The sequence below is a fragment of the Cupressus sempervirens genome, chromosome 9 (genome assembly GCF_028749045.1).
Source record: "Cupressus sempervirens isolate cs-2001-9-10 chromosome 9, ASM2874904v1, whole genome shotgun sequence".
In the NCBI taxonomy this organism is placed as follows: Eukaryota; Viridiplantae; Streptophyta; class Pinopsida; order Cupressales; family Cupressaceae; genus Cupressus; species Cupressus sempervirens.
Genome location: NC_143126.1, coordinates 517,964,369 through 517,990,824, shown reverse-complemented (window position 1 = coordinate 517,990,824; position 26,456 = coordinate 517,964,369).

Here is a 26,456-nt window from a genome sequence, read left to right as displayed (position 1 = left end):
AAAAAATTGCCTTCATGGGTTAAAAACCTGCTAAGGAGAAGACAACTTCAAATTTTTTGCCAAGGATTAAATATTTGAGTAACAATAAATCAGAACAATTCTTGGAGATCTTAACTTAGATTCAAATGTTGATTTATCTTATAACCCTTCACATTTGCAGATTTCTAATCCATGTATGTCTTCAAGTGGTTATTATGGGAAATCACCTGCATGGGTACGAAACTCATCAAGGAGAAGATGCTTTTCAAATTTTTGCCAATGCCTATTTATAAAAGAGTGGTACGCCATGAGTGAATCTGGAACATAATTGATCATCAAATAAAAATTTTCATTTCTATTAGACTAGGCACTAACTTACCTGAACAATCACAAGATAAAACAAACACCCACCTGAAAAGAGGGAAAAAGAAGGTGAAATGAGAAAATCTAATCGAGATCACCTAACCTTAGGGACATAGACTTAGAATCAAACCCAAGGACTATGGTCACTTCTCCAACTACACAAAACTCACGTTTTTCCAATTGGTTAGAAAAAAAAAATTGGGGTAATAGTTTAAATTCTCAAAAACACTAGAAAATGCGTAGGCAATACTAACCCTAATTAACACTAAATTTTCTTGGTTAACACAACATTTGTGTCTCATTTCATTAGGTTTTTGACAATTCCTATAGTAGCTCGATTAGGAGTAGAATAGTTCTTTCACCTATTTTATTAGCTAAACTTGGATAGCTCGATGCAACTGGGTATGTGCAGGATCATGGTCAACCAAACTATGGCCTTAAGTGGTAGTCAAAAATCAACAAATCAGGGTTATGTCAACTTGACACATAATTTTAAAGTGGTTATGAACTTTATATAAAAAAGTTGTAAGAACATAATCTGTAGGAAATTGAATTTAGTTTCTAAACAACTGGCCATATCAAAAGAAAAAAATAATTGATTGGTCAAAAGTTTGAATTTTAATGTGGTACTACAAAAATTTCAAGGCAAAAATAAAAAGTAGGTGTATGTTTGACCACCTTAATCAAAATCAAATGATAATATTTTTTAATATAATTATAGATATGAAAAGTAGACTCATACTCGGATGTGACGAATATTTTTCGGTATTTTTATTCCAAATAAATAATTAAAAATGAATTTTCTACCAAAAATTTTTTGAAAAAAAAAGTCCCTTGTTTGACCACCTTAACTAATAGAAAATTTTACCAAATTTAATTTAATTTTTTTTTTCTTATACTAGGTGAAGCACAGAATGTGACACAACCTTTAGATTTAAAAAATGTTATATCGTTTGAAAATTATAGCTATTTTTCAATCAGTATGTCAATCAACACTTTACAATAATCTTCATTGATAATTAACTAATAAATACTTATTTATCTCAGAATTTGATAGAAATTATATTGATAGAATCTCGAGAGTGATATTAAAAAAGCTTTTTCATTTCATTCCATTTCGATCAAAATAACATTGTCAGACGGCTACTCGAAATCTGAGTATCACTAAAACCCTCTTCAAACAAGTCTTTTGAGTTGACTAGCTAGGCTTGGTAAATACCAAGCCTAATCGGATATCCAATTTCAAATTGGATATCCGATACGCTTCGACTGAATTTGGGTCGAAAATTTCAAATCCCAACCCATTTTGGAGGGAAAATTGCATTTTAAAAGTATAGCTTATAATTTATAAATTATTTCACTTATATTACTATGTGAAGACGTATTTTAGTATATTATATGTATATAATAATGTAATGTAAAGATATAAGATATAATCTATTAATATATAATAATATATTATATTAATCTTATTACAATCTATAAATATAATTTATATTATTATTATTTTTACTAAATATAATAACGTAATATATTATATGTAAATATATAATATGTACTATATATTATTATATTAATATGTATGTTATTAATATATACATAATAATTTAATATTTTCATTAACTATAATAACGTAATACATACATACATACATACATACATATATATATGTTATTAATATATATGTATATTATTAATATATATGAGTCAAAGCGGGTCATATATCAACCATTGACCACCTTTGACATATTAAATAATGACATATGTCCCTAGTGGTCCTAGGACCCCTGCTGACATATTACAATGGCTAATATGGGTCAAAGGGGGTCATAGGGTGACCTATGACCTCTTTGACTAATTAAATGATAACATATGTTCATAAGGGTCCTAAGACAACTAGGGACATATTAGAATCGTTCATATGGGTCAAAGCAGGTCATTAGGTGATTTATGACCCTCTTTGACCCATTAAATGATGACATATGTCCCTAGGGGTCTTAGGACCCCTTAGGACATATTATAATTGTTCATATAGGTCAAAGGGGGTCATAGGGTGACCTATGAACCCCTTTGACCCATTAAATAATGACATATGTCCCTAGGGGTCCTAAGAACCCTAGCGACATATTAGAATGCTTAATATGTGCGAAAGGGGGTCATAGGTTGACCTATGACTCCCCACGACCCATTCAATGACAAAATATATCCATAGGGGTCCTACGACCCCTAGGGACATATTAGAATGGTATATATGGGCCAAACCGGGTCATAGGGTGACTTATGACCCCTTTTGACCAATTAAATGATGATATATGTCCCTACAGGTCCTAAGACTCCTAGGGACTTATTAGAATGGTTAATATGTGTGAAAGGGGGTCATAGGTTGATCTATGAACCGCCACAACCCATTAAATGATGAGATATGTCCCTAGGGGTCCGAGGACCCCTAGACACATATTAGAATGGTTAATATGGGTCAAAGGGTTTCATAAGTTGACCTATGAACCCCCATGACCCATTAAATAATGATATATGTCCCTAGGGGACCGAGGACCCCAACGGACATATTAGAATGGTTAATATGGGTCAAAGGGGGTCATAGGGTGACCTATGACCCTCTTTGACCCATTAAATGATGACATATGTCCCTAGGGGTCCTAAGACCTCTAGGGACATATTAGAACAGTTAATATGGGTCAAAGGGGGTCACAAGGTGACCTACGACCCCCTTCGACCTATTAAATGATGACATATGTCCCTAAGGGTCCTAGGACCCCAAGGGACATATTTGAATGGTTAGTATGGGTCAAAAGGTGTCATAGGGTGATTTATGACCCCCTTTGACCCATTAAATGATGACATATGTCCCTAGGGGTCTTAAGACACCTAGGGACATACTAGAATGGTTAATATGAGTTAAAGGGGGTCATAGGTAACCTACTACCCCCTTTGACCAATTAAATGATGACATATGTCCCTAAGGGTCCTAGGACTGCTAGAAACATATTAGAATTGTTCATATGCATCAAAGGGGGTCATAAGGTGACCTATGACCCCCTTTGACCCATGAAATGATGACATATGTCCCTAGGGCTTCTAGGACCCCAAGGGACATATTAGAATGGTTAATATGTGTGAAAGGGGGTCATTGGTTGACCAATGACCTCTTTTGACCTATTAAATGATGACATATGTCCCCAAGGGCCTTAGGACTCTTAAGGACATATTAGAATGGTTAATATGGGTCAAAGGCCCTCTTTGACACATTAAATAATGACATATATCCTTAGAGGTCCTAGGACCCCTAAAGACATATTAGAATCATTCATATGGGTCAAAGGGGGTCATAGGATGACCCATGAGCACCTTTGACCCATTAAATGACCACATGTCCCTCGCAATCTTAGGACCCCTAGGGACATATTAGAATGGTTAATATGGGTCAAAGGGGGTCATAGGGTGACCTATGACCTTCTTTGACTCATTAAATGATGACATATGTCCCTAGGGTTCCTAGGACCCCTAGGGACATATTAGAATGGTTAATATGGAACAAAAGGGGTCATAGCGTAAACTATGACTCCCTTCGACCCATTAAAAAATGACATATGACCCTAGGGGTCCTAAGATGATTAAAGACATATTAGAATGGTTAATATGGGTCAAAAGGTGTCATAGGGTGACCTATGACCCTCTTCGACCTATTAAATGATGACATCTGTTCTTAGGGGTCCTAGCACCCCTCGAGACATATTATAATGGTTAATATGGGTAAAATGGAGACATAGGGTAACCTATGACCCCCTTTGATCCATTAAATGGTGACATATGTCCCTAGGGGTCCTAGGACTCGTAGGGACATATTAGAATGGTTAATATGGGTCAAAGGATGTTATAGGGTGACCAATGACCTGTTTCGATCCATTAAATGATCATATATGTCCCTAAGGGTCTTAGGACCTCTAGGGACATATTAGAATAGTTAATATGGGTTAAAGGGGGTCATAAGGTAACCTATGACACCTTTTGACTCATTAAATGATAATATATGTCCCTAGGGGTCTTAGGACCGCTAGAGACATATTAGAATCGTTCATATGGGTCAAAGAGGGTCATAAGGTGACTTATGACCCCCTTTGACCCATGAAATGATGACATATGTCCCTAGGGGTCCTAGGACCCCTAGCGACATATTAGAACGGTTAATATGTGTGACCCCCTTTGACCCATTAAATGATGTTATATGTCCTTAGATATCTTAAGACCCTTAGGGACATATTAGAATGGTTAATATGGGTCCAAGGGTGTCATAGGGTGATTTATGACCCCCTTTGACACATTAAATGATGACATATGTCCCTAGGGGTCCTAGGACTCCTAAAGACATATTATAATCATTCATATGGGGCAAAGGGGGTTATAGGATGACCTATGATCTCATTTGATCCACGAAATGACAACATATGTCCCGAAGGGTCTTAGGACCCCTAGAGACATATTAGAATGGTTAATATGTGTGAAAGGGGGTCATAGGTTGACCTCTGACTCCCTTTGACCCATTAAATGATGAATAATGTTCTTAGGGGTCCTAAGACCTCTAGGGACATATTAGAATAGTTAATATGTGTGAAATGGGGTCATAGGTTGACCTATGACTCTCCATGACTCATTAAATAAGGAGATATGTCTCTAGGGGTCATATGACCCCTAGGGACATATTAGAATCATTCATATGAGTCAAAGGGGGTCATATGTTAACCTATGACCTCATTTGATCCATTAAATGATAACATATGTCTCTAAAGGTCCTAGGACCCCTAGGGACATATTAGAATGGTTAATATGTGTGGATGGGGATCATTGGTTGACCTCTGACCTCCCAAAATTCATTAAATGACGAGATATGTTCCTAGGGGTCATAAGACCCCTGAGGACATATTAGAATCATTTATATGTGTCAAAGGGGGTCATAGGTTGAACTATGACCCATTAAATGATGACATATGTTCCTAAGGGTTGTAGGACCCCTAGGGAGATATTATAATGGTTAATATGTGTGAAAGGGGGTCATAGGTTGGCCTATGACTCCCCACAACCCATTAAATGATGAGATATGTCCCTAGGGGTCCTAGAACCTCCAAAGACATATTAGAATCATTCATATGAGTCAAAGGGGGTCATAGGGTGACCTATAACACCTTTTGACCCATTAAATGATAAAATATGTCCTTAGGGGTCTTAAGATCTATATAAACATATTCTAAATGTGAATATGAGTAAAAGGGGGTCATAGGTTGACCTATGATCCCCTTTGATGCATTAAATGATGAAATATGTCCCTAGGGGTCCTAGGACCTCTAAGGACATATTAGGATGGTTAATATGTGTGAAAGGGGGTCATAGGTCACGACCCATTAAATAACGAGATATGTCCCAGGGGTCCTACGACCCCTAGGGATATATTAGAATGGTATATATGAGTCAAAGGGGGTCATAGGGTGACCTATGACCCCCTTTGACCCATTAAATGATGAGATATGTCCCTAAGGGTCCTAAGACCCTTGGAAAGATATTAAAATGGTTAATATGTGTGAAAGGGGGTCATAGCTTGATCTACGAAACCCCATGATCCAATAAATGATGAGATATGTTCGTAGGGTTCCTAAGATCGTAGGGACATATTAAAATGGTTAACATGGGTCAAAGGGGTTGATAAGTTGACCTATGACCCCCCATGATCCGTTAGATGACAAGATATGTCCCAAGGGGTTCGAGGACCCCTAGGGATATATTAGAATGGTTAATATGAGTCAAAGGGGGCCATAGGTTGACTTATGACCCCCTTTGACCTATTAGATAATGACATATGTCCCTAGGGGTCATAGGACCCTAAGGGAGATATTATAATAGTTAATATGTGTGAAAGGGGGTCATAGGGTGACTAATGACCCCCCACAATCTATTAAATGATGACATATTTTCCTAAGGGTCTTAGGACCCTTAGGGACATATTAGAATGGTTAATATGGATTAAAGGGGGTCATAGGGTGACCTATGGACCCCTTTGTTCTATTAAATGATGACATATGTCCCTAGGGGTCCTAGGACCCCTAAAGACATATTATAATGGTTAATATGTGTGAAATGGGGTCATAGGTTGACCTATGACCCCTCACAAGCCATTAAATGATGAGATATATCTCTAAGCATCCTAGTACCCCTAAGGACATATTAGAATTGTTCATATGGGTCAAAGGGGGTCATAGGGTGGCCTATGACCCTCTTTGACCCATTAAATGACGACATATGTCCCTAGAGGTCCCAAGACCCCTAGGGACATATTATAATGGTTAATATGGGTCAAAGGGTGTCATAGGTTGATCTATGACCCACTTTGATCCATTAAATGATGACATATGTCCCTAGGGGTCCTAAGACCCCTAGCGACATATTAGAATGGTTAATATGTGTGAAAGGGTGTCATAGGTTGACCTATGATCTCCCACAACCCATTAAATGATGAGATATGTCCCTAGGGGTCCTAGAACCCCTAAGGACATATTAGAATGGTTAATATGTGTGAAAGGGTTTCATAGGTTGAGCTATGACCCCCCACGATCCATTAAATGACAAGATATGTCCCTAGGGGTCCTAGGACCCCTAGGGACATATTAGAATCATTCATATGGGTCAAAGGAGGTCATATGATGACCTAGGACCCCCTTTGACTCATGAAATGATGAAATATGTTTCTAGGAGTCCTAGGATCCCTAGGGACATATTAGAATGGTCAATATGTGAAAAAGGGGGTTAGAGTTTGACCTATGACCCCTTTTGACCCATGAAATGATGACATATGTCCCTAGGGGTTCTAGGACCCCTAGGGACATATTAGAATGGTTAATATATGTTAAAGGGGGTCATAGGTCAACCTATGACCCCCTTCGACCCAATAAATGATGAGATATGTCCCTAGGGGTTCTAGGACTCTTAGGGACATATTAGAATGATTAATATGGATCAAACCTATGACCCCCTTTGACCCTTTAAATGATGACATATTTATCTACTATTAATACTATTGTAACATAATAATAATTATAATAATATAAATAAACACTAAATATTAATACTATTATATCTATAGTAATAATAATAATACTATTATAGCTATAGTAATAATGTATTTATCAATACTATTATGGCATAGTATTAATATATATTAATACTGTTGTAGCATAATATAAATAATAATATAAATAAACACTAAATATTAATACTATTATATCAATAGTAATAATAAGAATACTACTACAGGTATAATAATAATATTGATACTATATATTAATACTAATAAACCAAAGTCGGTTTCCCTCCAATAATTATTCTAATATTAATATTATTATACCAAAGGTTGTTTTCCCTCCAAATGTCTTTGGAGAAAATCAGATATCCGATTTCCCCTAGCACCAGTTTCCAACATATCCCTATCCCTGCAGACCCGACAACATCACTTTGTTAGTTTTTTTTCACGAGTTTTGCAAAAAAGTGCATTTTGGTGCCCAACCAATTGAATTTTTTTTGAAAATATAACCTTAGGTGTTCAAATTTGTCATCTCAATGGGGAGTAGTAGTCATCAAAAGGATAAATGCAAAAGGAAGATATCTAATGAAGACATTGTGGCATATAGGGAAAGAGACAAAATAGAACACCGAAGAAAAGGACAAGGTATGCTAAATATCAGTCAAGTTGACGATGAATTAGTCGAAGGTGAAATCATAGAGTTAGATAATGAATATGTCAGATAATGAATATGTATAGTTGAGGAATGAAAATGTACCTATTGAAAATGATAATGTCGAAATTGAAAATTTAGAGAAAGAAAACTTTGAAGATGAAATGCTACCAAGTCATAACCCAAATTGCATAATTGACCATCTCGAACATGACAATGCACAAGAACGTTACATATCTCCTAATTATAATTGACATGAAGGTTCTAAAATACCAAAATAGATAATTAAAATTGATGAAATGATTATTACTAGTTTGGAAGGGAAAAAAATAGAAAAAACCATTTGGTTATGGGCTTCAAGACTATATCAGATGTTTTTTGGTAACAAGACACTGGAAGAGCAATGTCAACTTTTCATGCACTTATTAAAGATTCAAAAGATGAGACCTATGCTTTCCAAATTGAAGATTCGTGTCAATAAAAAGTTGGAAAGAAATGTCATTATTGTGAAGAATCTTTTCAGTGCTCTCAATAGCATTGGAAAAAATAACAGGGAGAAGGATAACAGAGCTACTCGAAGGGTTATTACAACCTCTTTGGTAAGACATCATTTGAGAAAGGGTAAATATATGAGACAAACTTGTATTGATTTGAATCTAAACTGTACTACTTTGAGAAGAGCAATTAGTCGACGAAAGAAAATTGATGATCCTCTTCAAAATGAAATATGGGAATTTGGTGGGAGACTTCCATGTTTTGATAAGAAGCTATCCGATGATGTGAAGGAAGAAATTACACAATTTTGGCACTCTAACTCATGAGTATCACCCAATGCTAAAGATGTGTTAAATTTGAGAATTAGCATCAGAGACCGCACACCACATCCTAAACACTATTTGGAGGTAAGTCAAACTATGTTGTTCAAACAATTTAGAAAGAGTCATCTAAGTCTTCATATATCACAAAGGGCTTTTGAATCTTTGAAGCTATTTTATTGTGTGCTACTCAAAATTTGAAATACATGTTGTTGCAAATATCATGTTGAGTTTTCTATGCACTATGAACTATTACGCTCCATCCGTTCTAGTTTGCATATTAAAGAAATGTTAGAGGATTGTGGTGCTAGTGAGCTTCCAAAATCATCAAGAGACTTGCTAGATCAACTTTTATGTCATAGAGTTGATGACTATTTCTTTTATAGAAATGCTTGCTTAAATAAGAAGTGTTCAAAATGTGGTGGCTTATCTAAGTTTGACACATGTTTCCATGAGGGGTGCGAACAAGATCTTAGAAAGAATAGAGTGAAAAAAAAGGTATATGAAATAGTAAAATACACATTGAAGAGTGGAAGTGAGAGCTCTAGATGTGAATTGGTTTGAAAAGATATCAGTGTGGCTAGTTTTATTTTAGATTTCAAGGCAAATCTCTTTTACAAGTATGCAAGACATAGTCATAGGTCTCAGTGGTTGGATGAAAAATTTAGAATGTGCAAGAAGACTTCTCCCATTGGCACTATTATATCAGTTGTTGATTTTTTTGATAACTACACATTGCAACCTTAAAATGAGACACAATCTCAATATTACAACTCTATTCAGATTGTTATTTTTGTTCACATAACATATAGACATGCCCCTGATAGTGCAGAAGATAATCGAAAGATTATTAGAGAGTATAATTTTATATGAGTGATGATAGATCTCACTCTCACGAGTTTGTGCAAATTTTTTTCAAGAATTATTTTGATTTCTTACATGAGCATGCAATTGCTATGGATATAAATATCATTTGGTCAGATAACTATACAAGTCAGTTCAAGAATGCTCGCATATTTTATTGGTTGTGTAGGATGCACATAGAGAGAGAGGTGCCTCATATTTGGAGTTTTTTTGAGTCTGGCCATGGAAAAGGGGACCATGGTGAGTGGGGGCATGTGTGAAGAGAGCTCTAGTCAAGGAGCAACTGAAGATTTCAATAGCAGAGCTTCTTGATGCTCGTAGCATTGTTGATTGGTGTAGTTTAGCATTATCACAAGGGGGACTCTTGATTCAATGGTATTCAAGTTCTTTTGGTTGGTTCAGGAAGGGTTCGTAGCTGATATATTAGATTGTGCTATAGTGAGAGACTCATAAAAAATGCATTCATTTTAGAGCTTTGATTCTAGTACATGGACCATTTGGACATGACAGCTAGCTTGCTTTTGTCCTAGTTGTTTTCAGTGTGATTAGGATCACTATGAGTCAAGTGAGTGGGTGGACACATGGGCTCCACATTATCTTACTCCATTGTCTATCATATCCTCTATTAGAAATGATGACATGGAAAGTTCACTTGAGCATAACCATCAATCAAATCTACTTCAGCCAGGACATGTCTTTGCATTGGTTGCACCATAAGGGAATGACAAGAAATCTGATTATTGGTTAGCATGTTGTGTAAGAGGTAAGAAAAAACATGCACAACCAATCACAGATGATGATAGATTCACATATCCTACTGGTTCAGTGGTTGTCACTGGAACATGGCTGCGGACATACATGCTTAGAAGGAACAAAATTCCTACATTTGAAGACTATCAGAACCACAAAATAATTCTCATATATTCGCATCTTATTATAGCAACAAATGTAAATTTTTTGAAGCATCAAGGAAGACCAAAAGTAAAAGAAATTCTTAATATTGCTAATGTTGATCATGAAGCCCTGTTGGAGACCCTAAAATAGAGTGACGACCCTATTGGAACACTTGACTAGGTATATTTACTTCTTATGTTATTTTCTTCATAATGATTCAATCAACTGATAATTATCTTGTTTAATACAATAAGTTACTAATTTTTTTATGATATTGGAATGTAGGTACATCATGAAGAGTTGGGGGGGTGGTATTGGGGAGAATTCCTAAGATTTTTGATGTATTATGATGTAAAATGTGAACTTTTTTTGTATATGGTTTTTGTAATAATTTGCACATTCTAATTTGAATTTTGGTAGGTTCTTTGTAAGGAATTATAAGAGGAAGATATTGAACAAGTTCTTTCAAAACTATTTGCATGTGATACAAGGCTATAAAGACAATTTTTAGAGCATTTATAACTATATGAAAGATAATTGCTTGTGGATATCTTATTGCAAATTTGGTTTTTTCCTTATTTGGCATAAAGTTGACATTATGATTATTAAAACTATTTTTATCAAACTAATCAAATAAGAAAAATCTAGAAAGTATAGATGAAATATTAGAATACTTGATTTCTTCCATTTTGCAACCAATCATGGCATTTGAAAGCATAAAGAGTCATAATATTGTATAATATTTTGAAAGACCTTCATATTGAAAAGTTGTAAAGGACCATGAGATTTGAACTTTAGTAATGTCTAGGTTTGCATAGGGTAAGTGAGTCATTACATAGGTCCTAATAAGGTCTCATAATAATCTCAAGTCATTTCATAAGTTGAAACATTCAATAAGTCACTTAAAATTTAGCTTATTGCTTTAAAAAATTCAAATCTTGAATGAACGACGACATGAGCATTTTGGAAGGAAAATCTATAGTTTAAATTTCATGAAATACAGGGAACACTAGTGCAAAGCACCTAATCATTTTTCTTTTCCTGATGTAATAAGGTCTAGGGATAGATCTAATGATCTCCCTATGACCATCCACATTTGTAATGGACACAAGACCGCATGGTGCAACTATAAGCCTTGGCAATCAATTGGTCCAATAAAGTGATTTTTTGGTAAATTCCATGTTTTTTAGGTAAGTGTAGATGTTTAGAACATTATTAGGGTCCCTAGGAGTTTGCAGAGTCTATTTGCAATCAAATTTTCAATAAAACTTGTCTTAGTGCAAAAATTACAAAATGTTGTTTAGCAACTTTTGCAATTTTCTTGACAACTTTTCAAAATCTAACTCCTAACAGTTAGAACTATTTGAATCATCAGTGCCATTAGCTCCAAGTGTGTGGGTGAACCCTAGTGACACCCTTGTTCCAACCACAGAGACCATCTATCATCCGTGGCCACCCTGTATCGAGGAGTCCCCAAGGTGCTCTAAGTGCATTTTGATCTCAATCTTTCAAGGGTCATAACTTGAATCTCGTGAGGGCTATCGATAAATTTTCAAATGCTATAGGACAATGATACTAAGGCCTAGAATAACCTATCTCATTTTCAAGAGATCACATTCTTTTTGGATTCAGCACAACGATCTCGCTCGATGCCACAACTCGCACTGTGCCTCAGTTCATAGGTGCACCACAACATAACTTTGAAACCACTGATCATGGCATTGAATCATCAATGCCGTTAGCTTTGGATGGGTGGGTGAACCCTATTAACACCCTTATTCTAGCCATGGAGACATCCATCATTTTTGGCCACCCCGTACCGAGGAGTCTCCAAGGTGCTCTAAGTGCATTTTGAGGTCGATCTTTCGAGGGTCATAACTCGAAGCTTGTGAGGGCTATCGATGAACTATCAAATGCTACAGGACAGTGAGACTGAGGCCTAAAATAACCTATCTCATTTTTAAGAGTTCACATTATGTTTGGACTTGGCACAACGATCTTGCTCAATGTGAAAACTCATAGTGTGCCTCAGTTCATAGGTGCACCACAGCGTAACTTTGAAACCGCTGATCTTGGCATCGAATCATTAGTGCTATTAGCTTTGGATGGGCGGGTGAACCCTAGTCACACCTTTTTTTTTGCCATGAAGACCATCCATCATTTGCGGCCACCCCGTATCGAAGAGTCTCCAAGGTGCTCTAAGTTCATTTCGAGGTCGATCTTTGGAGGGTCATAACTCGGACCTCGTGAGGGCTATCAATGAACTATCAAATGCTACAGGACAGTAATGCTGAGACCTAAAATAATCTATCTCATTTTTTGAGAGATCACATTCTATTTGGATTCAGCATAGCAATCTTGCTCGATGTCAAAACTTGTAGTGTGCCTCAATTCATAGGTGCACCACAATGAAACTTTGAAACCGTTGATCATGGCATCAAATTGTCAGTGCCATTAGCTCCAAGTGGGCAAGTGAACCTTAGTGACACCCTTGTTCTAGCCACAGAGACTATCTATCGTTTGTGGCTACCCCATACTGAGGAGTCTCTAAGGTGCTCTAAGTGCATTTTGAGGTCGATATTTTGAGGGTCATAACTCAAAGCTCATGAGGGCTATCAATGAACCGTTAGAGGAGACAAGTTTGTAAGAAGTAGTGGCTTAGTTTTTTTGCTAAAATAAGTTAGTGGGAAGGCTTTATTATAGGTTCATGGCCAAACTAGTGGGGTGTCTACCCACTCTCTAATTTTAGAGACAATTAGGTTTTGGAGGGAGATTAGGGGAGCTCTACTACAACTATCCTTACCCTAGCTTGGACCAAGGTTGGTATCTCAAACTTGCTTCTTTTCCATTTCTTTCTTTTAGCATGGTTAAGCAAATATACAAGTGTGGACTTTATCAATGGAGTATGCATTGCATTGCATTATGGAGTAGCATTCATGTGAGTGCTTGAATGGTGTTCATTCCATGTAGATTAGTGTGACACCATTGTGCATCTTGTTGTATTCTATGGAGTATTGTGAGTATGAGGTTTGGATTTCCTCTATTTCCTTGTTGTATTATGGGTGTTGATATTTTGTTGTGAAAATGTGATGTGCTCTTGAAAATTTCTTGTTTTATTTCTACTTGGTTTTGTTTTCTTGTTTTGTTCTTGAGTGTTGTTATGGGCATGGGACTTACACTCACCCTTGTGGGAAGGGAAGAGAAGTCCAGGGTGAAGGGCTTAAGTTGGGTTTGAAAAATGCATTGAGAACCTTGGAGTATGGGCTCCATTGTATTTCATAACTATTCATATCTTGCTGGGGGTGATAAGGAAAGTATGGTGTAGAAAGGAAGTTTGAGGATTTACAGCTAATGGTAGTGGGTTTGGAGGAGGAAATGTGGAGGCCCCAAGAGGGCATTAAATTGTTGATTTATGATAGCCTCGAGACGGCATGAAATTTTCTGAATTATGATAGCCCCGAGAGGGCATGAAAATTGTTTATTGCAGATATGGTTTGGTATGACAAGTCTCCATTTTAGAACACACCTTCACCCTATGTTTATGGTTCCATCTATGAAGCCATTGTGAAATAGCCTTGGGGGGAAATTGTTCAAGTTTGAAATGTAATGTTTATGCATTGAAATATTGTATGTGTATCCTAGTTTGAGCCTTGTTCCCTGGCACGGGGGTGGTCTCTTTGAGGCCTATGGTTGGGTGGAAAGCACCCATGGTCCTTGTTATTTTGTTGTGTTGCATATGCAGATTTGTGTCCAAGGGAGCAATGGAAATGGCTTGCAATAATCATCTTGCAAATTGATGTTGGATGAGAATTGACATTGTGCCCTCATTTGTGAAGGAGAATTCACCATCTTGTTCATGTTCTCAATGATCATGTTGGACAATGTTCATGCTACTCATTGTCCATATCTTTCAATGTTCATGTTCCTTATGATTTTGAAAAGTCCCTTATGTTGCCCCATTTTGATGGAAGGAGATTGTATCATTGTTAACTAATGTACGTGTAGAGGAAATAATTCATAAGGTTGTACATGCATGTTTAATTTGGAGTTTATATTGTTATGAAAGCATTGATATGAGTCATAGATTTACTTTGACATCATTGTTATCATTTGAAAATGTGAAAGAAAGTTTTCTCCTTGTGGTATTATAAATGACTAGTTGATAATAACAATCCATAGATGTTATGTGATACCATTGATTGTATAAATTTAAAACTTAGTAGAATGCTTACAATCTTGTTGTGCACTCAATAATTTGGAAGGAAAATTTTATGTTCATATCACATGCATCTATAACATTGATTTTAATTACCAAGCTTAATGCAATTCTAAGAAAAGAAATCATCAAATTAATTTCATGATATAACAAAATGAAGTTTGTTGTAAGAGAAGACATAATAAAATCTATGAGATACATTGATGTAGGCATGCATTTTCCTCTCTAGAAAATGTATGGTAAAGGAAAATAAATCCCTTGCTTAATACAGAGCAATAAAATATTAAAGAATATTCTTAGATTCTAGACTACTATCCAATAATAATAATAATAGCATATAGAGACTAATTCGTAGAATAATATATTTTCTAAGTGATAGAATGGTACACATTACAATCTTGTGACCTCTAAGTCACATCCAACACTCAAATAATAAATTAGTAATTAAATAAATAAAGGCATATTAGTGTGCATGTTAGAGAATATGAAAAATTTAAATATTTAACTCAAAAATAAAATAAAAGCTAAGATTGATCTTGATTGCCCTTCTAGAGTAGCCCCCAACATTTCCTAAGCCATCATAATGCAAAAAGTTTTCTCCACTTCCTAAGGCATATTATTAAATCTGACATTCATTCTGACATGTCATGTCAAAACTTTTATCCTTGAGTTGTCCTCCTTGAAAAGGGGTTTCATCCCCATTAATATACTTGGGTGCATAGGAGAAAGGGTTTATGTCACATACTTGTCTTATGCACTAGTCATCCCCTCCTTGCAGCAGTGGCCACATGTTCCATAGCATAGGTAGTCGACTTGAAATTAAGGGGGAGTGGGATAGCAATCCCAAGGGATTTGTACGTAGGAGAATGTAAAGTTGACATTTAATATGACTTGTTCACATTAGGATTGCTGATTGGAGGGATGGGAAAAAGATGTCCTAAGGCTTGGATTAGTCAAAATTTTGCACATGACCCACATGGGACCTAGTGGGGACCATGTGTAGGAAGAAATGTGGCCTTGGTAAGAGTTAGGGAATGATGAAGATTTAAGATAGATAGGAGGATCACCCTTTAGATTTGTTTTTATTTTTATCAGATATTTATTTAATCATTTCAAGTCTTGAGTAGAGGATAATGACACTTAGTGTATTTGAGCTTAGTTTAAGGGTAATGTTTATATCAAGGGGCTCATTTAGAAACATGTAACAATTAAACCATATGGTAATTGAAAAGCTCAATATAGGAAAATAAGTTAAATTAAATAAATAAGTTTAAGAGAATGCATATATAATTGAACATGATGTTAAGTACGGAGGGTTTAATTAAATTAGTGTTAAGACTATAAATTAGGATAGTTGGATGTAGATATAATAGGGTTAATATGAAGTAAGTTGTCGGGATGATGGGATTGGAGAATCAAGGATAAGGATGGATGGTGGATTAAAATAATAACTCGAATCTAGTTTTATCTAGTCAATAAAGCACATTGATAGATAAGAGTTACTAGATAGAATTGAATGCATGACAAACCTATGTAGATGTTGGATTTAATGTCAAGTGAATTTTATATTTGGCTTGAGGGAATGTTAGTTAGATAATGAATGTTTTGGATTCGATTGTAAATATTAGTAGAATATCAAAGTCAATAGAATATATATACCAATTTGAAAATGTAGTGTAGGAATAAAGTATTAATTAGCTAGTATTTAATAAGGGTCAATAGGCATGTCATTAGAGGTAGCTCGTCAGCTCATGTACCCTATGTATATAATTAATGATAATATGATTCACATACACCACATTTTACTATGTTAGTTGCATGAAATGATGAATACATATATGTCAAAATGACAAGGTATGTTATATACAAACCTTATTTATATGCTTGCACCTAATCCTTGCATAAACAATTCATCTAACAAATTTTAATTGACACACTCAATACGATGATGTAGTAGGATGTGTTTGAATACTTATCATGAATTATTATTGAGTTAAGTACTTTGAATTGGCCCTTAGACTTACTAAGAGTTCCTCATTTTATGTGCTTACTAATTCGTACTATGAAACTACTTTGAATCTTAACATGCTTTGATAATAATAATATTGATAGTGAGAAAGTAAGCTTATGGTGAATAATTAGATGTAATAATTTAAAAAGTAAATGTAATAGTATAGTAATTATAGTAATTAAAATAGTAAATGTAAAAGCATAGCAATGTATCTAGATTAGTTAGTAGTTGATGAGCTAGATAGTTAGTAATTGGATTTTTGTTAGAGTGAGTTTAATTTATGTATTGAAATAGTAATTTTTTGGTTTAGGAAACTGTAGTGAGTGCTAGTTTGGTGAGGAAGAAATGTTGATAGAATGCATAAGGATGACTAGATAGAGTAAAGAGGGAGAAAATGACTCAGTATTGATCCAATCTTCGAGAGGACCTGTAACCAGTAAGATATGGATGCAAGCACATGATACACATTTGGCACATAAAACAAATTGTTTATTCCATAAGTTATGTATAGTATGTGTTGAGTGATGGATACTATCAATACAAGTGGCCCCTTCTCCATCATGTAGAATTCAAAGCTACCTTTGGGGCATATCTTTTCTAATTTCCAATGGTTAGATCCGATATAGTGTGGTAGATAAGTGTACATTTTCTTATTTGACTAAGGGTGCTCATATGATGAGTATTAAATCTAAATTCTCTAGATACGCGTGTTTAATTGATTAAGATATACTACACTTCCACACCATATAGTAATTGTCACATTAATATATAACGTAATGATTAATGAATGTGTGTACATTGGTAATGAGGATAATAAGTAATTTTGATCCCCTTCCCTTACATGCTAGAATCATGACCTAGTCCATATGATACAACCGATAGACCCTAATAGAATATTAGTATCAGAGGCTTGTTAGGATATGAATTACCTCACTAATTTATGAGTTTTTTATCTTGAACCTACTCTTTTGACTCGTGATGCTAACTTGAACTAGACTATCATCCAATCTATTTGAAAATCACCTGTGATTAAAATGTTACAACCGGATGACACTATCCACATGAGTCTTGAACTCCTATTCAATGATAACCTTGTTTTACAATATGTAATTTCTTATGTGACTTCATAAGATACAAAAAAAAAAAAATTTGTGTTTTTACTAGTAAAATTTAGGGCATGACACATGATCCACGATAAATTGAACAATACTAGATACTAAATTAATATGTATATCATTGTGCACATAAATGACAAAAATATATATCAAAATACATGTATCCATAGAAAAAATTTTACACAAATATATATCAAAGATCATGTATTCATAGACAAAGTACTCAAATATATATCAAAATACATAGATCCATATTAAAAATGTGGCTGATCATGCCATCAGAATGTGTATAATATCAATGTTTCTGTATACAATGTGGCATATACCATCTCAAAATGTCTCATAATGCATCCTATGACAACTATACTATCCTAGGGTGTTAGTGGATGGTCAAAATGTAGCCTCTTCACTGCACTAGGTGGATTGGATGCCTCCTACATAAAAAAAAAAAGGAAAACCCAAAGTTAGACTACTAAATTTATATGATTCTACATATCTAACATTGAATTACTCAAATGCATAATGATCTTTTTTGTAATGGAGATTAATAATATCAAAATTTCATAATAAATACCTCTCTCGTCAACCTCCTATGCCGGTCAGGAGTCCTCTCGTATGCCCTCAGCAATGTTGGTACCTCTCTAATTGTGGGTTGTATATGTTCAAATACCTTTGTTAGATGAATCTACAATTTAAACTATAACATTATAATTCATAGCATGCTAAATTTATAACATATTTAATCATGAATTCAAATTACAACTTACTATTGTAGGCTCCTCCTCAGGACTGAGTGGTCGCATCATCAATCTACATAACTCTCCTGTCGGACCTCATGTGCACTAGGAGTCTCCTATGAGATACAAAATAGTATTTTTTAATATCATGAAAATCAGTTTTTAATTTATTTATGAAGATAAGGATAATAAAAAATAAATGATACTTATACATACAATTGCACTCTTAGTGCGAATGGAAATACCTGATGGTCTACGACACAAAATTTGTACAGGCTCATCACCAGTAGCGATGCCCTATATACAATAAAGAATGTAATTAGGTCACAAAAATTTTACAAGAATGCATCAATATTTAATCAAATAGAAAGAGCCTAATTACCTTTCCTTTTTCAATGCGTGCTGGCTCATCCTCCGCACTTTGTCCCTCCGGGACAGGTGCTACCTGTAAGATAAAAGAAAGATTAGCAACCATATATGCTGCAATATCAAATAGAAAAAAAAATGCGAACACAACATAATGTACCATAGATGTCTCAAGGCCAAATGAAATGGATGAGAGCATGGCATCATCAATCTGTCTGAGCTCCTCCTCGATCATCAACTAAACGTGAATGAAGATCACATACATATAAAAGTCAATATGGCTTAAAAATTAAAAGTACTCTATTATAAAAATTAACTTTAAATAACATATGTCATAACAAAAAAATATGTACACGTACCGACATTGAAGGAGTCCATGCCTTTGCATTCCCTTCCTCTCTCGTATCAGGGTCTGTAGCCTCTCTGTGTGTGTCTGGTGTATCCTCGTCTAGTACAAAATGATACTCAGGAAGATCACCTATGGGACCCAGGCAAATATTCTTGCATGCAATGCAAGTGTGAGGCACACAAACATGTGATGAGCTAGCCAATGATGAACTGGCACCAACATCATCAACACCAGGAGGTAGGATTGACCTAGCCTGAGATATCATTAGGCTACTTAGCCTATAATGGCTCTAATAGTCTGAGAGCTAGCCTGTATCATAATATCTGGATGCTACACTTGAGGAGGAGGGGAGATATCAGTGGGGGGGGACAAAGGTGCCAGCTTTCTTTCACTTGAAAGAGGGTCTATCCTGAGGAGCTCCTAGTCCTAAGCCCATGTTGGGCTTCATGCTCCAATAGTTCACTTTAAGTTTCAACACAAATTCAGCATATAATTTTCTAAGGAAATAAAATGGTATGTCTAAATTTCCATGTAGAGGGATATCAAAGACCATCCACCAATGATCCCAAAATTTTGCACGTATGGCATCATTTGTGCACCATTTAATCGATAGTTTGGATTTTTTGGGTCAACTGGTAAACCCTTTTTCTAGTTTGCAAAAAGGTTGGCCAAATTGTCTTTGCTTATGTTGAGGGTCGCAACCTCATTATAATCCAAACCATCATCAAACATCTTGTGCATTTGATCATGCCAATGAAGAGCAACATTTTGTCAATTTTTAAGGGTTTCAATGTTATTCACTATGGTGTTTAACGTGGATAACATAGGAGCCAATGTGTCTACATTATTATATGTTCTATGCAAACCTCTCAACTCATTGAGATTTTCATTTATCAAATCCTCAATTCGAGGAGGGTTTTGTGGGGGTAGAGGATCATTTGGTGGACAATTTTGTGGGGGTAATGGATCATTTGGTGGGGGGTTACAAGGAATATTATTCCCTGCCTCAGTGTCATCATTCTGATCAACCATTCCTATTAAATTACAAAACGTAGTATATATTAAAAAAAACCTTAATTTTATGCTTTATTTCAAAAAAACCCTAGATTCAACTACAACAAACAAAATCATGCTAAAATCTATCTAATTTAGATTAAAAATTAGTTTAAAAAACAAAAAAAAATACCTTAATCTCTGATATTCAATCTAATATCCGATATCTGGTCACGCACTAATACTAGCCCCCAAAATGTGAGAAATAAGGGCTGGTGGGTCTGGTTTTTTTCTTGATGTAATGCTACAGGTATCAAATATCCGATATTATATCAGATATCAGATATTGAATCGGATATCCGATATTGAATCAGATATCCGATTGCCTGCATGTCTTATATTTTATATATAAGATATATAACATATAACATATAGCTTTGAAATATAATATTAACTTATATTTTATATATTTTTATATTATATTATATATATATTATATTACATTACTATATATTATAATATTTAATATTATATTATATGATTATAATATAATACATTATAATATAGTATTATTATTGTAGTATAATATTATATGATTATAATATTATAATAATAATATTATTATATTATAGTATAATAATAATAATTATAATAATATAATATTATAATGTATTATACTGTTATAATATAATGTTTTTATATTATTATAATATTATAATAATAATGTCATATAATTATCGAATATCTGATAAGGCTCGGCCTTTCCTTCCAGGCTTGGTATTTGGATAGGTGGAAAAAAGTCAGAGCAGATTTTGAAGCACTTTTAGACATTTTCAAACTCCATTTTTTTCACATTGCCACTTTTTGGCACACCATGATCCTGCACATACCCAACTTGTTTATACAAGATTTCATAACTATGCTTGTATATTGGAATTACATAAAACAATCAAATCAACAATATACTATCATAGTAAAATGAATTCAAGTGTCCATTGAATACCATACACATATCATCACTTAAATCATTATACTATGTTCAAATCATCTTCATCAATCAAATGATATGGTACTATACTAAATTAGCATAATGTCCCACCTACTAAGGCTTGACATCAATGCCAACATAAGAATTTATATGACTCTTTTACATACATTAACAATATTGTCACTTGGGGCCAACATAAACTTAATATATATAATATTATTTATAGAGAAGATGACCTCACCTTGAATAAGGAAATCATTCCAAAACATTGCAACCCCGCCTTAATGAAATGAGCCTTGGTTAAGTTATGTAATAAATAAACAATAAGACCTCATTAACAAATCTTTGTAAATAATTATTCATCAAATCAATTCATACCATTTATTAATCAAGAATGAAGACTAACTCTTGCTTATATATGATGAAATTATAGTATTTTTTACATAACATTAAATATTGATGTCTTTCATATAACCTTGTTTTATAATTGTAATGTCACCCATTATTATAAAAGATTATAAATTTATTAATAGGCCATGGCATATTTTCAAAATATTATTATCATAATATATGAATTCATATAATCTAAATATATATATAAATCATTAAATAACATAAACAATTTAAAAATTACCTTTCAAATAGGCAGGTACCACGAGTCATGTCACTCATGGGACCTTGGGCATACATTTAAGTATGGTAAGGATGATAAGAAAGGAATGAAAAAGGGAATCAAAGTGAAAAACATACAAATTGAACAAGCAACCGATGGTCAAGTATCCTATTCAAAATGGGCCCCACAAACAAGTTAAGCAAATTATTGGATTTAAGAAGGGCATTGATAGAACCACAAAACAAGATTTAGTGAACTTGGGAAAGGAATGATCAAGCCATGTCATCAATTAGGATATTGATATCATAACAAATTGAACCCTCCCCAAATCAAATTAATTCCAACATAATTAAGGTATATATGACTATCGAAATGCTATGTTATTTAAAGTATAATGTTTTATAAATAAGGCAATAATATTTAAGTTTAGCCTTTTCTTATGCAATGTACATATATAAATATGTGATATTAAAGAAGATTGTTATTTATTGAGGTCAAGAGAGTCCTTTGGGAAGTGAGTGGTCTTATTAAATTAAGATCAAGAGATTCCCATTAGGAAGAGAGTGATCTTAACATGATTATAAGGCTAGAATATTCCATAGTTGTTAACATATGCATATGTGTCAAGGGCCCTAGGAAGAGAATACCTCTTCCAAGAAGGACCTTAAAGGGAGCACTTTATAGAAGATGAAGAAGTAGTCAAGGGTCTTAGGATCCTCAATAGGGTTATCGATCTTGATGTGGATATGTCTTTAAGGTTGGGTTAGATTAGAAAAAAAAAATCTATTATTGTACAAATTCTAACATTTGTTTTGTAGGTCATCTTACCTAATTAGTAGGCACATTTCACTAAAGCACCCTCAGAGTCACAACAAGCCACTATCCCATTTTTTAATAAAGAGAGAAATTCCACTTTGTCCTTGGACATTTTAGTTTCTTATTGTACCATTTGAAATTGGAAATACTCTAATTTAATGAAAATTTAGGACCTACTTACTCCAAGTTCATCATGTTCTCCTCTTTCATCTGTTTCTCCCTTCTCCATCCTTTCCTCTAGGTGGAATTGGAGTAAAACCTAAAAGATCCTCTTTAAAGATCCCATTTTCATGGTGACAAGCTTGAGGTAGAAAATATTTTCCCCTAGGTCTTTCCTTTCCATGTACCTTTCTACGTGGAATCTAATCCTATCGCTGAAATAAGGTTTTCTCATAATTTGGGCTTGATTTTTTGACTTTGAGACCTATTTTGAGGTCCATAGATTATCATTGGGGTTTGTGTACCTAGAAATTAGGGGGAACTAAACCCCTAATGGGGCAATAAGGAGTACATTGTGCCCCTGATTGAACCCTATTTTGGTTTCTTTTTCTCTAGGTCTCATATTTTGAAAATCAAGTACAAATCCTATGATAGTTGGCCTATGATAGTTAGTTGATTTTTATTTCTATTTACAACCATCCATTTTCTCCATTTTTCAAATATAACTACTCATAAATTCTCAAATATTCACAAGTTCAAGCTCTCAAGTTCTTTTACATTCAAGATTAGGCCTTCAAGCATCCATTCAAATATTCTATTAAAGAATAAGAATTCAAGCATTCAAGAAATTGAAGGATTTTATCTAGAAATAACTTTTTCAAAAGTCCTTTGGTACATCCATTTATATTCATTTTCTTGGTCCAAATCTATTTGTGGAGACAAGCACATTGCATTCAATTCAAGAGATATGGATTTGTAAGATTAGCTTGTATATTTACTTTATAGATATCTTATTTCAATTATTTCAATTCAGGGTTAGCTCCAAATTTGGGGTTTAACTAAGGAAACCCCCTACCAACAACAAAACCCTTTTTTATTGCAGATTAAGGATCTCAGATTTTGAAATAAGTTATAGATTAGAGTGCCCTTTTTTGCCTTCTATAAAGCTACAAAAATGGAAATAGTGATAGAGATAGTCAATTAGGGTTGCACTACACCCCTAATGCACCAATTCATCCTTGACCGACTATTGAAAGATTTCATGGTTTTGTTTGTCCCATAGTTTTAGTCCTAAATCTAAATATTTCCTTCAATTTTGATTATATTACAACAAGAAGAAAATAAAATTTAAAGGTGAGTTCTTGTCCCTCCATTTTTCAATTCAGGACATCTTTATTTAGCATACACACATATTGAGGATCTTAAGGATTATTGGTTATCCTTCACCTACTCTCCTAGATCTAGTTTTGTATTGATGCTCCTTGTTCAATTGGTTAATGTTAATCTTGCTAGACCTAGTTTTTTGGAATTGGGATTTAAAGGTTCCTATTTCCTTATCTCCCCTCTCCATATCACACACTCACAATACAAACCATAATAAAAAACAAAAGCACATAGGTTATGTAATGAACTTATGTTTTATTCCCTTGATTCAAATTTCCTCCATCACATCTATATCATAAAAATAAATCTAGTTTGTGGTCTCTAATTATATTCCTCAACACATCTTTCTTGTGATGGGAAATAAAACCCCTAAGATTTCAAGACATAATATTTTTTAATAAATTGGTAAATAGATTTCCTAGAAGGTTTTTTTTTTTTCCATCTACAATGTCTTTTATTTTAGACGACTCTCTTGCCTCCTTAAATTTTTTACCAATTTGAGTTTCTTACCCCACCATTAGGATCAAGGATGTTGTGTCTGTTGGGCTCACCACTAGCCTTCTCCTTCGAGATTCATGACATGGCTTAACCGTCTCCTATATTCTATAAGTCTAGTGGTTGTATCATGCATTAACTGGTCAATCCTTTGGTGCAATGACAACTCTAGCTTGTAACAAGTGGTATCAGAGCTTTGTCAAAAGTTTGAATCTCCTCGAGTAATGTTGAGGGAGAAATTGTTGGACTAACCACCAGCCTTCCCTTTGAGATTTGCAACATGGCATAACTACCTCCTATGTTCTATAAGTCTAGTGGTTGTATTGGGTATTAATACATCAATCTTTTGGTGCAAAAAAAACCCTAGCTTGTAATAGTGTGTAACTTTGTTAACAAATGTCTACAGTAATTTTTTATTCTTCTTTCCATAGTTCACAAACTATTATTGAATATTTTTAGAAGAACTTAGAAAAGAAAGATTCAAATTCCTTGAAATTTTACTTTCCAAACCTCTAGAAAATAAAGTGGAAGATAGATAATAAGATACTTCTTCTAACAAAAGGGAATTCTAATAGTGATGGTCACCCCTTTCAACACTACTAAAAAGAACGATTGTAGATCTAGCAAGAATGAGTGTAGAATTTGTTCCAAAGAACCTACTATCTCCTCAAATGATAAAGAGACCTCCTACAACTACTGTACATAAGGATCCACAATCACATCAACTTATAAAGATTGATCATGTAGAGAATGGACATGAGGGTCAGAGTGAGTCCTCACAACAACTAATGAAGGATCTTCTTCATCAAAGAGAAGATGTATATCATCAATGTCATCTCCCAAATCTACTATGTGTGACTCCACAAACAAACTTGAAATATCTGTCAAGAAGTTATCCACTGATGCTGGAGCTAGAAGACAAGGTGCACCCTGTTGTACTGAAGTACATGAATCTAACACTATGGAAACTAAAGAAGTATTCACCTCAACAGAGAGAAGATAAATATTATCAATGATTTCTAGCACATCTTTAATGTATAACTCCATGAATAGCTCTGCAATGTTTGGAAGGAAGTCTTCCCATGAAGCTAAAGTAGGAAGACATTGTATATCGTACTATACTGAACTAGGAGAATCATTGGCTAGAACTAGATTAGTAGAATCGGCCAGAGTATTATGAGGTGTGATCTCATCTAGAGTTGAAGGAACCATAGCTGAAGTGACTAAAGATAAAATATCCTCTAGAAAAGGAGGAATTGTGGGATCTCCATATGCTTCCCAAAGAGTCATCCAAACATCGTGAGAAAAAATTGACATAAATATTCCTTATGTATATATACACCCCCCAACATGCAAAAAAATAAATAAATTAACCCCCCCCTCCAAATGTATGATTTGGCACTTGCCACTTGCCAATTTAGGACCTATTTCTAAAAGTAGTATTTATGTCCATAGAAGTCTATAATTTGATTACAGATCTGGAAAGTGGAAAAAAAATTATGCACTTTACAAAAAAATAGAACTTGATTACGTGTCCAAATGAGCCCATACTAAGAATTTGAAGTGGAAAAAATTGGGATTTGTGATTTGGAAAGAAAATCAGGAACAAAGATCTCAAACTACCTACACCAATGTGTATATCATGAAATTCTAACCCAAAACAAAAAAAATTATCGAAAAAAGAAGTTCATATGAGGGAGATATTGCTATTTGAAAATCACTATTGTAATTATTTTTCCTAAATCATTGTCATTGCACCTCCAAAAAATAAATGGCTCTAGAT